General features: G+C 41.8%; 1 protein-coding gene across 3 annotated transcripts in view; it reads right to left on the reverse strand.

The window, feature by feature from the left end:
• Nucleotides 1–18,028, reverse strand: part of taok3a (TAO kinase 3a) — a 98,005-nt gene that overhangs the window by 59,557 nt on the left and 20,420 nt on the right. For all 3 annotated transcript variants that reach the window (XM_050050638.1, XM_050050639.1, XM_050050641.1), the window contains exon 2: nucleotides 1,807–1,926. The gene's annotated coding sequence lies outside the window, so the exon portion shown is untranslated. The remainder of the gene's footprint in view (nucleotides 1–1,806; nucleotides 1,927–18,028) is intronic.

Here is an 18,028-nt window from a genome sequence, read left to right on the forward strand (position 1 = left end):
TGTTTATTGTATTGTATTATATGTATTAATTCTCTACAGGATCTTGTATGTTCTTTAATGTGTGTTCAATTTATTAAAAGAAAAAACAAAAAAACATTTTGGTGAACCCTGCAGCAAAGTGAACCCTCTTCTTCAGAGAGGATCTTTGCCCCCCAGTTTGCTCCTGGCGGCAGAGCAGAGTGAACCGTCTTTCTTCTCAGAGGAAGCATTTAAAACATCTTTCGCTGGCGATTTGACAGTCACTAGAAGCACATTATGACCCTTTGTAAAAGTTTCTGTGTGGTACCTGTGTTGTACATGAGCTAACGTTAGCGGCTAAGGACTGAGAGGCTGTCCAGTATGTGTGTGTGTGTCCGAGTTGGTGCTGCTTGCCCGATCGGGCATGTCTGCGCAGGGTCTGCTGGCCCGCCGGCTATTTTTACTTGCCCCGGGCATTCGGGCAACCGTTAATGTCGGACCCTGCTTCATGTTGATAACTGTACATAAGCTTTTTTCCGAAATAAGGTCTTAATGGGGGACACCAGAAGGGGACAGACTTCACCTCTCTGTATAAGAATGACAGAAGTTTAAGATATTCTTACATCAAAGGTGCGACTACAGAGAGATGGGGATGTCAATCAAGCACATTTTGTACACGTCTCCACTGCCCTAAAAGAGGTCTAATCAGGCCCTCAGGTTCACCAGTCTGCAAGTGAGGGGAAGTCCAGACATTTGAAATCAGCCCTCACATTACCCCGAGGGTCGTTCTGTAACCCCAGTTGCTCCACACCCGATCCCCGCGAGCTCATCTCCCACTCAGGGTGTGACTCAGCAGCAAGATTTGCCCAAAGCACTGAATGTACACTTGCACACGCTCCCCTGACTCGCTGCTGAATCCGATGATTTGTGTTGGCTCTCTGTGCGGCGATGACAAGTTGACAGAAGGATCTACATTATTGCCCAATTCAAACCTCAGGCTTCCTTTAATCACTACAGATTTAACAATGCTGGAGCATGAAGACTTTCTGTGAAGAACTAAAAGAAAACGTTTCAAAAATCAAAACCAAGCAGTATTCTTTAAAAAATAAATTTAAAACTACATTTCAGGGTTGTGATTGTCCACTACATTCAACTGCATTATTTAATTTCTCGTCAATAAGAAACACAATGATGATACAACGTCCACAGCAGTTCAGAGGAAATGGTCTTTACTTGACTGCAAGAAATGAATGCAGATGTAAATTCCAAAAGCAGCTTCCAGTTTAAATTATACAACAATTTCTCTGCCAACAAGCAAATTGTTATGTTGCAACGATCCACAAACACACACAGACAACTTGAGAAAGCCCTGGTACAGTATAGGCCCGAGAAACTTTGCTTACTTCCAGACTCAGCTTTAATACAGTGTGACAGAGGGTTGGTTAGCTGTTATGTACATCAGAGAGCCGGCAGGGCAGCGAGCTTTCATTACGAGGCAAACAAGACCCAGTTTACAGTCGGCTGATGCCTGTGCTGGCTGTCAAACTGCAACATGAAGGGGATTTTGACACAGGCGCACACACACGTACACACAAATGCCTTTACTGTACAAAGAGTGAAACCGAATGAACTGCAGGATGACCTCAATGAGACAAGCACGAGTCGGTCTGTCAGATGCCTGCAACAATCTGCTTACCAGATAAATCACCTCTATGGCCTGTCAGAGATTTTGCTTAGTTAACTTATTTGCATACTGAGAGCTGCAGTAACATTAAAGGCATTGGTTAAAAAAGGAAGAGATGTGACATTGCATGCAACAATACAGCCTCAGAGTTGTGTATAACTTACCTGTGGGAAATGTGTAAAGGGGATGTCAGACTAGCCTCTGTCTCCCTCTCTTTCTCGCTTTAGTTTAAGTCCAAATTTGACTTCTTGCCAACTTTCCTCATGACTGGAATAATACTGCACCTGAGGTACAAGAGAAGAAGAGAAAAAGGGGTTAGATAGTTGGATTAACAGTGCATTTAAGTTACATAAATTAAAAACTGTGGCCATGATTATGTGACTAGAACTGAATGGATGAGTGGATTAATCAATCAAAAGAACTATCAGCAACTATTCTGATAATCGATTACTCATTAAAGTCATTTTTTCAAGCTAAATTGCCACTAACTCCAACTTCTCAAATGTGGAGATGCTAATTTTCTTAGTCATCTCTGATAGTAAACATCTGTGGGTTTTGCATAAAACAAGCAATTTGTACCTTGGTTTGCAATATTTACCATTTTCTGACGTTTCACCAAACAATTCTCAGACTATTTGAGAAAATAATAATCATTTGTTGCCGCCCTAAATGTAACTGTTATGTGTCATCTTCTATTTTTAAATATGGGTCTTTTGCAGGCGTCTTTTTTGCACCGATTATGATCTGATGCACTTTGCTGCAGAGTGCAACTTCTGCAAATACAAAGACAAAATGAAGTTTGTCTTCTTTGCATTATTATTATTATATAACCAAACACACGACCATTGCTGACAAGATAATCAGCTGCTACAAGACATCTGCACTTCAATTTATACATTTTATATCATGTGCCACCGAGTCAGACAGATATTTGCAGGACTGCTTTACAGCACAGAGGGTCACTGCTTTGCAGTACAAACAGAGGAAAAGCTTTCACATTTCCCCACAATAGCAGATGGTGGAGTGACTCAACAGCCAATGAAAATCTCTTTAATGACTGTCAGTTAATGACTGGCAGTTATTATCCTCTCAACAACACCAGGATCCACAGCAATGATCTCTTCTTTTATGAGGTTCGAGAAAGACAATAATACAACCTCCGCAACGAGGAAATGTGGTTGTGATTCTTGGAAGTATTGCAACAAAGAGAGTGACCAGTGTAGGATAAAGGATGTTTGTTATCCTAGTCTGGTGGTAATAACAGGGTTCCCACACATTTTCAAGGACAAAATTTAAAACTTTTTCATGACTTTTCAAGGACTTATAATAAAATTTCCATGACCATTTACAATCTTCAACATTGCTCCATCTCAAAAATGCAGTACAATGTAAAAGTGGGGCGTAGCATAGGTATGGAAGCTTTGGGATTCATGACCCTACATGTTGAATCACACTGAATAAGAGAAAAATAATGTGACAAACATATTAGATATAAACTTTATCTAAACATAGCTCCAGTTAGCAAGGAGGGAGAGACAGAAAGTAGGAAGAAAATTAAGAAACGTATGTGATCGTAAACAAAATGCTGCTACACATAGATGCATGTTAGAGCTACGTTATGTCAACTTTCATTTTCCGTAACAACTTATCCTGCTGGGGGTCGTAGAGGGGTGGAGCCTCTCCCAGCTGACACTGGGCCAGATGCGGGGTACACCCTGGACAGGTCGCCAGACTATTGCATAGATCCAGACAACCATTCAAGCTCACATTCACACCTATGGGCAATTTAGAGTCACCCATGAACCTGCATGTCTTTGGACTGTGGGAGGAAACTGAAGTACCTAGACCAAACCAACGCTGACACGGTGAGAGCATGCAGGACTCGCACGGGGGGATCCCCCACCCTGGGTTCAACTTCCAACCAAGAACTTTCTTGCTAGGAGGCGAGAGTGCTAACCACTACACCACCGTGTGACAGTTATGTCAACAGCTGCAGAAACTAAATTTGCTGTTATGTTCCAATACATGCACAGTTATCCATGAAGATTATTGTAACAAACAATGTCATTAAACACAAAAAGATTCAAGGACTTTTCCAAAACTTTCAAAGACTTCACTAATTCCATGACTTTCCCAGGTCTGGAAAATGAAACTGTGAAATTCCACATCTTTTCTGGGTCTTCCCTGACTGTGGGAACCCTGTAATAACACATTGTACACAGCTTTGATGTCTTAAAATTCTGCAAATATCACTTTGTTTAATAGGCGATATAGTAAGAACCAGGCGCCATCTTCATGTTAACTGATTCTCCACACCTGCTTGTCCATATTCAGGGTCACAGGGAGCCCAATCCCAGAATGTATTGGGCAGACGGCATCTCAAACTAAATGTCTTGACATTTTATACAAGGGAAGTTCCTCCTGTTTACACCCGAACGCATCCTCTGTCTCCCTCTTTCAAATACACGAGTTCAAGGACACTTCACACAGTGCCATGAACAAACACAAGCTTTCATACGCGCACACCCACAAGCAAGCACAAATTCAATGTTTTGCTTTCTCCCACACATACACAGTGTCACACACATTCACGGTATTATACCCACACATACACATCACAAAAATGTGAGCGAGTTGTTCTGACAGCAGAGCGCTGTCAGCGACTGGACTGTGTGTCGCTTTGACAAGCAGGTGGGGTGGCATCCACAGCGTTACCAGTGAACACAACCCTGACCCTGAACTATACACGTCGTCGTTTACAACCAGCACACAATAAAACCAACCACAATCAGGAAGTACAGTAGATCCATTATTCAGTCCATAAATGACCCTGTGACCTTTGAGACACTTGCACCTGTTTGGAATCAAACTGAAACAGCTCATTTCCTCTTCTCCTCCACCACTCCCTTTTTATCAATTTTTCACCCTCCTCTCGTCTTATTGGTTTCACCCCTCGAACCTCCTCCTCTCTCTTTTTGATCGTGCTGAGCGGCAGATTGGGTGCTCAGAGGAACCGCATTCAATAATAAAAGAAGGAGAGAGGATGGAGGGATGAGAGAAGAAGGATAAAAATGTATTGTGCCCCTTCTGAGTGTCCCTGAATGATTTATAACACAAACTGACGCTTGCATGAGCCTCTGGGGAAGTTGTTGCTGCACTTCTCCTCCTCCTCCTCCTCCTCCTCCTCCTCACCCGCTCCACCCTGCTTGGCATTTGTGACCAACGCACAAGATGGAGATACAGATAGATGGAGAGAAAGAGACAGAAAAAGTGTAAGGGCTTACTCATGCTCAATGCTAGATACGTATACGGACATGGATGGAGCCTTCTGTCCGCACTCTGCATTCATTTTGTTTGTACTAGTGCACGTTTTCTTAAAGGTCACGGATACAGACGCAACATAACAGTACCAGAGGAGATCTTGGGGGACGTGAAGCATCGTTCGAGCCAGATACAACCGTAGGAGACGATGAAGACATTTAAAAAATGGAGGAACAGAATCAATCGGTAATATAGTGAAAAGAAGTCTCTGTCCACGTCGCCCTGTATTTAATGGCCTCACAGATATTATTACGACCTCCTCCACCATTGCCTTGTTTGTTGCTGTCAAAAACTTCTGACTCTGCCCTCAAGTGCCATCTATTGGCTGTAATTATGCCAACATAAAGGATGCATGGAAGTTTGAGAGCAGTGATGTTTGAGTGTTTGAAATGGATGTTTCCAGTTTTATAGGTTAAAGGAGTATAAACGAACTGTGGTCAGCTTTTATGCAAGTCCATCTTAAAGAAGACTTGTTGACATGTCTTTATTTCAAAGATACAGGGCTACAACCAACAATTGTTTTCATTATCAGTAAATAAAAATGACAATTATGTTCTTGATTGGTCAGACCAACAGTCCAAATCCCCAAGATATTCAGTTGAAATGAACATGATAAAGAGATGACTAACTACTATTAAACTATTTAATTTTGGAACAGTAGCATAATATTGTCCACATGTAACGTTTCACATATTTCATGTACAGTATAAAGGAAAACTGAGAAAGATTATGCTTTTCTTGAGCTGAGCAGAAGGATTTACAGTAGCTAATGACTAAGAATTATAATGATGGATTATCTGATTATAAACGCCGTATGCACATTTGCTGTGAGTGGGACACGAGCAGAGAGAAAGGAAGCATTTCATAAAAAAAGAATTCAACTTGGTTGCCTTGTGGTCTAGTGGTTAAAACCACAGACTGTATAAAATAATGGGTGACATCTACCATGATATCACCCACTGATATGTGGACGGCTGTTTTGAAGCCTCAAGGTTGGCATTTTGGCCATTGCCATCTTGGTTTTTGGAGCCAGAAGTAGTGACCATATTTGGATGAGAGGGTGGAGCTGTGGAGGAGTGAGGGGGGGGATCTGACTCAAAAGCCCTTTTTACACTGCCAGATTTTTAGCGAATGTTGGGCCATTTTGCCGGCAAGCTGCGAGCGTTTAGACACACAGAGTCGGATTGGCGAGTTGATCCGAGGTGCCCAATTTTCCGCCTCGTACGGTAGTCATATTGGCGCAACCCTTTCAGTTTAAACAGACCGAGGGAAACACAAACCTGAATTGTGCGCCCTCCTTGTCCTCGCAAATGGAGAGGCCATTAACCATCAGATGACGGGAACGGTGAAGGACGGGCCAACATATGAGAGAATCGCCTAAGGATTGACCAGCCGTGGCTTCCCTCGAAGTACGTCACTGTTTACGTCACATGCTGAGCTACAGCCCCCAGTTTGCTATAGAGACCAAAACCGTTTTTTGTACCAGGCTGTAAACATGTTTATCTGCTGTAAAGTTGCATTTTAACACGGGGCACTTCTACACTGGCTTCATTTCTCAGTCTTGGAGGTTGCCTTGGTTAAAATTCATGCCATATACCACCATTGTAATGTCAATTAAGTGTCCTTATGACCATGAATTCAATGTGTGTCTGTACATGTGTGTTGTGTTGGAGGAAAAGTCTGTGTCACAGAAAGGTCAGGGTCAGTTTCAAGGTCGGTTTAGGCATGGCATGATAAAATCTGTTGAACACACAGAAAAGCTGAGGAAGAGGCACAGAGGGTGTGATAGGGTCTAACAGTCAAAGAGATAAGAGAGAAAAATAAGAGAGTGAGACGCAGAAAAAAGAGAGAACTCAAAAGGAAGTAATGGGAGTTAAATGACTCAGACTTTCTGATTTTCAGACCCTGCTTCATTTTTAGGTTAATATTAAGCTGCTTTTCACAGACAGCTTGGTGGGACTGAATAAATTGGACAGAGCTCACTTTGTGCTTTACAAACTACAACCATTAGTGTCAATGGGAGAGACAGAAAATGTACAAAATTACAAAAAAATAAAGTGTGTGTGTGTTGTTTTGGTATCCTTGAGAGAGTGAGTGTCAGACCTTCAGAGTGAAGCCAGATTACTGTAGTGATTTTTCACTCCTTCCAAGGCCTGTAGGGTTTAAGGTCAGGCAATGTAGGCTCTAACAAATACAATAAGATAAACATCTCACCACCCCCGGAGCAGTAGTACCACAGGTTTTCTGACAAAGTTCGTTGGCGCACTGGCTAATGATAAAAATCTTGATATCCAACTCCTACTTTCCGTTCCCTCCTGTTACATGACACACGCTGTGATATGAATCATAAATCCTGAGTCACGAGCCGTCAATTTCCGAGGCAAAACTTGGCCGAGCAACCTGTTTCCAAACCAAAACCTTGTATTGCATTTCTGTTCTTGAGCAAAACAATCCAACAGAGCAGCTTTCAGAGGAAAATGGCCAAACAATTCGATTCATCAAGTTGGATTTGATATCGGGTATCAAAGAGGGACTTAGGCCAACTTAAGACCTCTTTCTGGTTTAGTTTCTCACAAGCAGACTTCTAAGAGTTCATGAAGGAACAAACTGGCTGCTGCAGGTAACAATGATGATATCAATTCCTGGGTGACTACCTGGGAATTTCTGTGGAAAGGGAATGATTCCTCTTTGCCAGCAGCACTCAAAGTACCATTGAGCAAATCCCTTAAAGGTGTAGTGTGTCGGATTTAGAGGGATATATCGGCAGACGTAGATATAATATAATAAAAGTTTTCTTTAGTGTATAATCACTTGGGGAGGGAGCAGGTCCTTGTCCACAGAGATCGTCATGTTGCACCACCATGTTTCTACAACAGCCCATAAGAGACAAACTAAACACCTTTGCTGCGAGAGCGTCAGAAAAACACTTTTTTAAAACATGTTTTTACCGGCTTAAATCACCAGGTCAATTTGTTTTGGAGTAGAAAAGACCTCTGCAGATAATTTGGCTCCCAGTAAAAACTTTCCGAACGTCTTGATCTTAAGTTACCAGAGAGAAAAGGTGAGCACAGATTAGCAGGTGCTGGGCTAGTGGCCAGTCACCGACATGCCAAACAGCATCTGAGAAACAGTTATCCGTAATGTGAAGCTGCTTTAGGAGAAGAAGAGACCTCTGTGGATAATTCAGCTCCCAGTAAAAACCTCCTGAACAATGAGCACTGAAGGAATTCAAACCAGGAGAAGTCTGTGCTGGCTGCAATCTGCAATCCTCACTGCTAGATGCCTCTATGCTACCCTACATCTTACAAACGGTTCCTTTAACAAGCAGTTCTTTCATAAAAATTGCATTATTCATCGGTAGATTACACATACTGGACTGAGTAGCTCTTAGATGTGAATATATTTTGTGATTCTGAATTAATGTGCACACTTAAAGCACTACAAACAAATATAAAACTGTTGTAATATCTGTCTGTATTACATCTCTGAGACCTGCTTTGCCTGGATCTAATCAATGATAATGAGAGTCAACATTCACACATTCAACACTCAATGATTTCCACAGTGCCTAATGATGACTGAGGTGGGCTTTTGATGAGTCACGCTGGAGGTAGGTGTGCTTTAAATCACACGTCCCTTAGTGAAATGCTGCTTTAAATAAAGCTGACACAACCAAATATGAGGCGATTTCCACAATACGCAAAATTCTCCCCGGATGAAAATAAACTAATCCACAGAGATAGAAAGAAACTAAACATTATGTCCTGATTATCCTGCCAGGGCGGCATGGTGTGGATTTTTATAGCAGTGACTCATTTTCACAGAGTGAAGAATACACACACACACACACACACACACACACGCACGCACGCACGCACGCACGCACGCATGCACGCACATTCTGCGCTCTAAAGCAGGATTTGGAGACTTCGGGGCAGCTCTCATCGCAGGAGCTTAGTGACACTATTGAGACATGCATGCATACAAACACACACATGCACATACACACACACACACACACACACACACACACACACCAAAGACTGTTACCTTCTCAGATTAGCTTTAAGGCTAATGCCAACATAAATGTGGGTGTTGGTGGATTGAGGGACAAATACGAGACAAATAAGTGGCCTATCCATCGACTTAAAACCCTGGGCCAACTCTAAATCTGTAGTTTATTTGAAGCGATTTCCTCTTGTTGCCTTAGAGCAAAAACAGCCCAAAACCTCACAGTGGCTACTCCACTTCTGTTGTGGATGTTAAGAAGTTGGACTTGGCACCGATGACCTTTATGGAGCTCCGTCTTGACAATACTGAACACTACTTGCCAACTTTCCGATTTTCATTGCCCTCTCCCGCTTTCCTCCAAGGGTCACAATTCTCCCAAATTTCTCCCAATTTATGACAAATTTTCACTTTCTTTTCCATAATCACATCAAGTTTCTGGCTCTGTACAGCGTGTATAAGCCCTACAACTCTAAAGGTCTACAGCTTCCACCCAGATAACAATACAGTTACACAAAGTGACACAGAGTCACTCATGCCTCTTCCTACTCAATGAGTAAGAGACAGATAGAAAAATGGAGAGTACTAATGCTTAAAACACACCAAGTAGCAGCAAGGTGCAGCCTGGGCAAGCTGCCATGCAATGTCTATGGATAGCTGCAGCAGATGATCCAAGCTGCAACCATTTGTTTCTGCAGTGAAGTGCAACCAACCTAAAAGTTGGACATAGTTGAAGTTTTAACAAATCAGTAAATAGATTACTGTGACTCCTGTGGCATGTTGACCTATGTTTCTTCCTGCTTGAAACACACAAACACAACTCCAGGATGCAGAAGAATAGAATTATTGCAGCAAGCCGCACTTTGCCGCTGCTTAGTTGTGTTTTCGGGGTCAGAGTAAAAAATACTCAAACAAATTTCAAACGTCCTGGAAAGAAGGATTCCAGCATGGGGCGTGCATTTACTTAAATCTACCGTGTCGATTTTTCTGTCGAGCCTGGAGGATGCACAGTGCGATGAATGAATGAAAACTGATGAATATTAGTTTGTGCCAGAGAGTGAAGTTCCCACCAGAGGGGCAAATCATTTGATGTTTTACTGTTCACATCAGTTGTAAAAACAGCTGTACCAAACATGGAAGTGAACTGCTATTCAGCATGTGCATGCGCATATGTATGTATATGTGTATGTACATTATGTGTGTACATGTGTATGGGTGTATGTATGTGTGCGTATTGATATATGCATGTATGTATTTTTAATATATGTATATTTTTTACTTCTGCACTGTAAAGCACTTTGGCTGACCGTGACAGGTCTTTTAAACGTGCTATATAAATAAAAAATAATAAAAATAATAATAATAATAAATTTAAAAAATAAATAAAAATGAGTAGTAGTTGTCGAGAAGAGTTGAAAAACATACTCAAGCATGTTGCAAATCAATCGTACCTATGAAAATGCCCTTAGAAGATAAATACATTGAAACAATCTGCAGATAAAGTTAAGGTAGCAGTTAAATCCATGCAGGAATTGTCAGTTACTGTTTGTAAACGGCAGTGAAAGTGAAAGCCAACCCCAGATTCACTTTGCTTGACGTGTTACCTCGCTATGTTCACATTTTTTCAGCGCTGTGTCCCTGATTTTCATAGATTCCTCTTGGATGCATGCTGCTTACGGGCTGGCACCTTATCCATACCTTTTTTATAAAGTCCCAACCTCACCTGAGCACTGTGTCCAGAAACATCCCGGACACGGCAAAATAAGAAGGCAATATAAATATACAGACAGGGCAGAGTCTCTGAAACTTTAAAGTATATTATACAGAAGACAGTTTTCGCTCTCTCTTACTCTTTTTCTATACTTGATGGAAAATAGGCCACATAATAACTATAACATTAATAATATTGGGGTGACCTGGTAGCTAAGTGGTTAAGATGTGACACTGTCCACACTTTGATTTCAGTTTTATTTTTGCATTACATATCTCTTTCTCTCCATCAGCTGCCTAATAAAAGCAAATGGCCATTAAGTGACGAATGGCTAGATACAGGGCAGTGTCTTGATACACATGTAGAAGTACAGTAGGACAATCTGATGCACAGTCTGAGGCAGATGATTCACCACTCCGACTACATGCCCACCCAGATTTTCCAAGATATTTCAGCATTTTATAGCAGAAATCATTTTTGGTTGATGCGAAATGATGCTGCCAAAGCGATGGAACAGTGTTAACATATTTAAACATTAATACATTTATTGGCTATTACTGTCATTAAAACAACTGTTGCAGTTTATTGCCGCTATAAACCACACTTCCAACAATGTTAAAAGCGCCAGGTGCAACAACCCTCCCCTCTACATATCAGATAAAGTACATCAGCTCCTGATAGCGCCGAGTTAAATCATTCACACCACGCGGCTGAGCAGAGGAGTGAAGCTCCTCTTCTGCCCTAAAGCTTTAGGTCAATATCAATCTTAATCTCCATATTGATGCAGAAGCCACTTGCGGTGATGCAGACTCACAGGGTATTACACGGTGGGGGTAGCACACGGCACATGATAGCCTTCACACGTGAGAAATATTTTCACACCGTTTTTCCTCACATATGTCCGTGTATAAGATTGATGTGTAAAGTGGCAGCTATGCAATATTAAGCGAGCCCAGGGCATTTGTGAGGTGTCTGGGAGTGTAAGCAAGGGGCTTTAGGGGAAAGGTAATCTCTCTCCATTATGGTATGTTGGGCTGTGGGATGCTATGGCACAGTCACTATGTAAACTTTTGACACCATTATGGTTTTATCACTCATACATAAACATACCAGCATAGACAAATGTATTTTTTTCTGGAGAATTCCACCATTTATATAATTTGATTTGCCTCCAGTTAACTGTAGAGCTGAACTAATTTGTCAATTACTCAATTAAACTATTTTGATAATCAATTAATCGTTATATTGAAGAATAGTTGTTTTTTTAAGCTGGGCAGCTTTAGCTCAGGAGGTAGAGCGGGTTTGATGCTCTGCTCCTCCACTCCAAGTGTCGAAGTATCCTTGGGCGAGATACTGCACCCCTCTAAAGTCTATAGCCTTATTTGGAGGGGATTAGTTTAACGTGGAGACGTGGGGTAAAGTAATTATTTCCAGGGATTTTAGTCCCGTCTAAACGCGCCATGTCTGTAATCATTATGGATAATGTCAGTAAAAAGTACGGCGACTTTTACCTTCTGTAAAACGGTCCGGAGAAAATACCTCGGGTAATATTAATCCCATGCGAATGCGACCCTCTGTAAAAATGTATGTAAATATTTCGTCATGTCCTGTTTACAACCATTTTTACGCACTTGAGGCGGTTGAAGAAGCATTCGGTGTTAGCAGTCGTGATAGTGGACATTCTTCTACTGATCACATAGCCCTACGTGTGAGACCAATCAAAAAGGTTGAGAAGAAGCCACGAGACTTCTGGTTGTGTTAGGTAGGCCTAATATAAATCCATATTGCTAATCATTGTGTAAACACAATCCTGATCATGGGCAATATTTCATATTGGGCTAATCATTAATTATCATTATCCTTCAGCTGATGCATACAGGAAGCAACATAGCACGCACATGCCGACAGGGAGGTGACGCCAGGGCGCAAACCGAGTTACCACTCCCATCTCTGGTAGAATTACGGAGATTTCTTGTCCCGTACGAATCGGACAAATATTACAGACACCCTGTGGTAAACTGACATTAGTCCACATCCCTATGTAAAACTAATCCCGTCCTAATAGTAGCCTACTTATGAGAGGATGAGTGTGACATGTAGTGTAAAAGATCTTTAAGTGAGAGGAAGAGTAAAAAGGCGCTATACAAGTGCAAATTCATATACCAAGCAAATGTCACACGTTCCTGCGTCCCAAATGTGATTATTCTTGGGTCTTTTTGGGTCTTCTATAAAAGAAAACATAATATATTTGGGTTTAGGACTGTTAGTCGCTCTTAAATATCCCTTTTCCACCCAAAATTTTGTATCACGGGAAAAAACACACTAAAAATAGGCGATAGAGTCCTTTTGAATTGCCAGTAGACCAGAGCTATGTACACGTATTTTTTGGGGTATGTTTTTTTTTGTTTTTGTTTTTTGGGTGTGTCATGCTTGACATCATGGACAGGCCAGAAAACAGGTTAATGAAGTGTAGAAAGCAGACTTTACGGTGGTCTCTCTTCCAAACTCACTGCAGACTGATTTGGAGCGATGTTTGAGCGCTGCTTGGGCGGAGACGGACTGTATTTTGTCCGCGTCATTTGACCCGAGTGTGAATGCCAATTGTAACTTTTACCATTACATTAAGGTGTTAGCAGGGTTTTTGTGCAAAGGAAAACAGGCTAAAGACTTCACCTTAGTCTCTGGGAACTTGTGATGGGCACTTGTGGACATTTTATAGATCAAACGATTCATCAATTGAAAAAATTTGCTAGATTAATTGCTGCTGAAAATAATCGGCAGTTGCAGCCCTTGTTTATCTAATGCCATGCAAGTGTGTCTGTCAACTAAGTGCTGAAGTATTCATTACAACTTCCTCAAGATGGAAAATAAAGTTAATGAAAGAATGCACTGCTGACCAGTTATGTTTGGGAGGCAGCAAGGGTGCAGTTATGTGGCTTTCATACATTCAATACTGTTGCCTGACTCAAAATAAAAATAGATTCTTTCAGATGGATTTCAATAGAAAATCTTCGCACCCCCATGATCACTAACGGTGGGAAAACAGAGATCATTCCAGAATAATAAAAAATTTCCCAGATAATCTAACACTGGGCATATGTTCGGCAAACTCACACACACACACAGCTTTAGTCACCCACACATTCTGCCACACAAAGACCATCCCTCATTCAGTGTGAAAGCTTTTTTAAAGCAATCCCATGAATCCAGAGGGGTCGGTGTGTGTGTCCGTCCCTCCGGAGCGAAGCCTGGAGTTTTCTCTATTAAAGCCATTCATCCTCTCTGGCAACTATCAGTGCTAGTGCCTTTTCAGCTGAGCTTTTTTTTCTAACCTGGTCAATAGTGTGTGTGGTCTACTGTCTTGCTTTCTCCAAACCCACACAGTCTTTCACACACACATCCAAAATCAATCTCTGCACTGTCTTTTTCCCAAAGCCCTCCCCCTTAAATAAATACAAACACACACACTGAATGAAACAAGCAAACACACTAAGTGCAGTGTCACAGAGCGCCGTCACCGTGCTGTTAAATTATTCAACAGTCCCTCACAGACAATTTTGCACATCAGAGAAAGTGAGGGAGGAGGTGCGGGGGGGGGGGTGCTCGTGGGTACCACCACTGTCAGGGATGAGTGTTATAAGGATCAACAGGTTACACACACACACAGCACAGGATAGAGAGCTGGAGAGCAGCACCTTTCGCTGTAGAGGCTGCAATTTAACCAACACTAGTAATCAGACATATCCTTTTACTTGACATACCCTGTCATCAACTAAAACCACCATCTTAACAGGGACTCTTATTGCCCTTAAACTGTTTATAAGGGCCTGGGGTGGCAGTAGCTCAGGTGGTAGAGCAACTTGGCTGTTAAGCGTAGGGTTGGTGGTTTGAATAAGGGAATAAAGGGAACTGGGATACAGAAAAAAATGGCTGGGATGCATCTGATTAATTATCTGGATAAAGACCAATAAAGAAGGGGGTAAATTAACTGAATCATGATCTCAAGCACACAATTCTATTCTGTTTTAAGTCCGAGACACACCAAACCGACATCAAAGAACTAGCAGCGACGAAGGCTGACTGTTGTATCACTCCATGTCACCTGTCTCGGCCAAGAGGGTGCACTGAACACCGCAAAGACTACAGCCAACAGCCAATCACAACGTCCCCTCTGCGTGTGCATGAGAAAAAATAAGTCTCCATACCAGCAGGTATTCAGCAGTCTGTATTCGTCATTAGAAAAGGGAAACTGGAAAATCGACAGGAGAGATACAAGATGCAAGTTAGACAGTTAGCACATTAACAACATAATCTGGGGTGTTGGTGGCTTAGTGGATAGAGCAGCCGCCCCATGTACAAGGCTGTCGCCTTAGCAGCACGGGTTTGACTCCAGCCTGTGGCCCTTTTCTGCATGTCATTTCCTCTCTCTCTCTCTCTCGCTCTCTCTCTCCCCCCTTCAAGCTTAGCTGTCCTATCAATTAAAGGCAAAAATCCCCCAAAAATATCTTTAAAAAACCCCCAACATAATCTGATTTGAAAGAATAAAGGATATTAACCGAACGGCAGCAAATAATAACACCAACAATTCCAAACTGTTTCTGCTAAAAAGCTCAATGGCTAAAAAAATAATATTACCTAATATAACAAGTTTGTTTCGATCTCAAACCCTCTTGACATTAGCCGTTTGTTTACTTTCCTCACTTCTATTTCTCTTCCCATGCACTGAGCCGAACTGCCATTCAGAGGGATTTTCTCTAACTGATGGGCTCCACCATCTCCAATGTCGATTCAATATGCTGAATTGACCGAAAAAAATAAACCGACAAGAGCTGATGAGGATCAATAGTGCGGTACACGCTGCAAAAAAATATAGGGCGACTGATGCATGGCCTTTAGGGCCCTGACACACCGAGCCAAAGGTTGATGAGCATCTGTTGAACAAGTTTTTGCAGTGTGTCCCACACTGTTGGCCCTCTACGGCCCTTACACGTCCACACGGCGGGGGGTGTATGTTTATGTGATGTGAATCCATGCAGAGTAGGAAAGATATGTAAAAATATTGTCAAAAAAAACAAACAAAACCTAATCTTCTAGATTAGAACTTTAAACTTTTTGTTATAAAATAGAACATCTAAAAAATATATACCATATAGGCATTAAAAGTCGAAGAACTGCCTCTGGATTACACCAAAACCTAAAATCAGTTTGGTAATTTCTTCATCACTTTACTTTGCGAGTGCTTATTGCCTCACGACCAGTACAGCTTGTGTCTTTCGTGACATGCCTGCGGTAAAACACATGTCCAAATGTGGGAGTTTGATGTTTATGTAATTTCTTTTCTTTTGGGCAATCATTTTGGTCAAACTGTATTTTTTAAACACCCTTGTAGGCCCTGCACAGATTTCAGTTCATTATTTTAAAAGCACGACTCCACCAGCGCCACCTCCTCTAAGCTGACTCACTGTACAAACACCAACATGCACGTGTGTTGGATTTTATGCAAATTATGTCCGAAAACCACTCAATTAATCTGAGGAGATTTGCAGGGACTGTGCATGTGCACTTCAGCACAATGCCTTAGTCACTGTCCCCGGGAGAATTCGAAATACATAAATAAATAAATAAAAACCTAGAATAACCCTTGGATCACCCCAGGGCTCACACTAATATGTCTACACAGGAGCACGTTAGCAGGGCAGCACCAACAGCAGCTTCAGTCCTCTGTCTATGTCCACTCAGAATAGGTTCAGGCACAGTATTGAGTGTGGATGACCTGCATTTTGAAGGTGCTGAGAGCCCAATACACAATAACTATGGTTATGCACGTAAAATGCAGTACTTGAGGTGTAAAAATAGGCCTGTGAGGACAGTTAGATAGATTAAATGAAGGGACGACTGAAAAACGTGGCTGACACACCTCCTGTGTAGACATGCTGTAACCTAGTTCTTCTCTTTCCAACTCAGACTAAATCTATCATACATTACGTTGGCTTCTGGCTGTAGGTCAGTGAGAGTATCTACAGTATGTGAAAGCACACTTTCCAAATAAGTGTATAGGCAGAGCTTGTAGGATGAGTATGACTGCGTGTGCTAATAATGCATCTTTGGAATAAAATGACAGAAAGAGACAGAGGTCACAGGGATATAAAAAGAGGACAGAGAAAGAGAAGTAGGGATGGAAGGAGAGGTTGAGTCCATCATAGTCACAGGTTCACTCTTACACAGGCAGAATTTTACAGCCGCGGAGAATCACATTTCATTAAAATAACTTTCTACTTAACAACTAGTCCCAGTAAAACTGGTGGCAGCAAAGTTTTATCCCTGTAATTCCCCAACTTTTTGGGCTGTGACCAAAGCAAATCCCAACCCTGTGCGTGTCTATGAGCTATGAAGAGTTCAACTTGACACATGATAAACTAAATTTTGTCCTCAGCATTTCCCTTGAAAAAAATAAAATAAAATTACTGAAGCCATTTTGTCTCGCAGGAACATTTTTTTTTCTTCTTTTCTATCCAGTGAATCACCTGGCAAAGCCTCAGATTTATGCTGCGCGTAAATGGAATCAGGCAGACAGTAGACGGCAAACCGGAGAACATTTTATTTCACAAGAGCAGGACGATAAAATTACATGAGGCCAACAGAGAATACTGGCAACGGTAATGGTGGACGGCATTGCCATCCAAAGTTAAAATATTTTAACTTTGTGCCATCTTCCGGAACAGAATTTACAACTGGATGTTACGTAGCTCCTTCACATAAAGCAAAAACAAGGGCGATCTGGACGATTACTGGACGACGTGGCATGTTTCATTTTACCATCCTGCCATTTTATCAAACTGTTTGTTTCTCCTGTGCCATCCAGAAGGTGTCGGTCTCATGTTTAACGTCTGCCTAGTTCCACGTGAAGACAGCATTATCATGGGCCCTCCTCAGTTTGGGAACCACCAACTGACCCTGAGTAACCAGGACACTGTTTCTGTAAAGAGACTTTTCTGTTGAGTTAATTAAAGTGAGCGCTGAACATCAGCCTTCCATCCCATTCACCGCCGAAGTCCTCTCTGACATGTCAAAGCAGGAGGAGCACAGGTGTAATTAATATCATTAATAATATACTGCACTGCATTTCGGTGTGCCAACTCCAGGTCGCTGGTATTATGCATGCTGGCTCACTGACACGTCTTACTAGAGCACTTAATGAAAGAGAGCCATCATTTAAGTTATTAGTTACACCTGTGACATGTCAAAATGTCTCCTGTAACAACGTGCTATCAACTGGAGTGATAGTGTCACAAGTTAGTATCTGCGCAGTATACCAACACAGAGGATAGATACTAAAGACAGAACAG

The sequence above is a fragment of the Epinephelus moara genome, chromosome 8 (genome assembly GCF_006386435.1).
Source record: "Epinephelus moara isolate mb chromosome 8, YSFRI_EMoa_1.0, whole genome shotgun sequence".
In the NCBI taxonomy this organism is placed as follows: Eukaryota; Metazoa; Chordata; class Actinopteri; order Perciformes; family Serranidae; genus Epinephelus; species Epinephelus moara.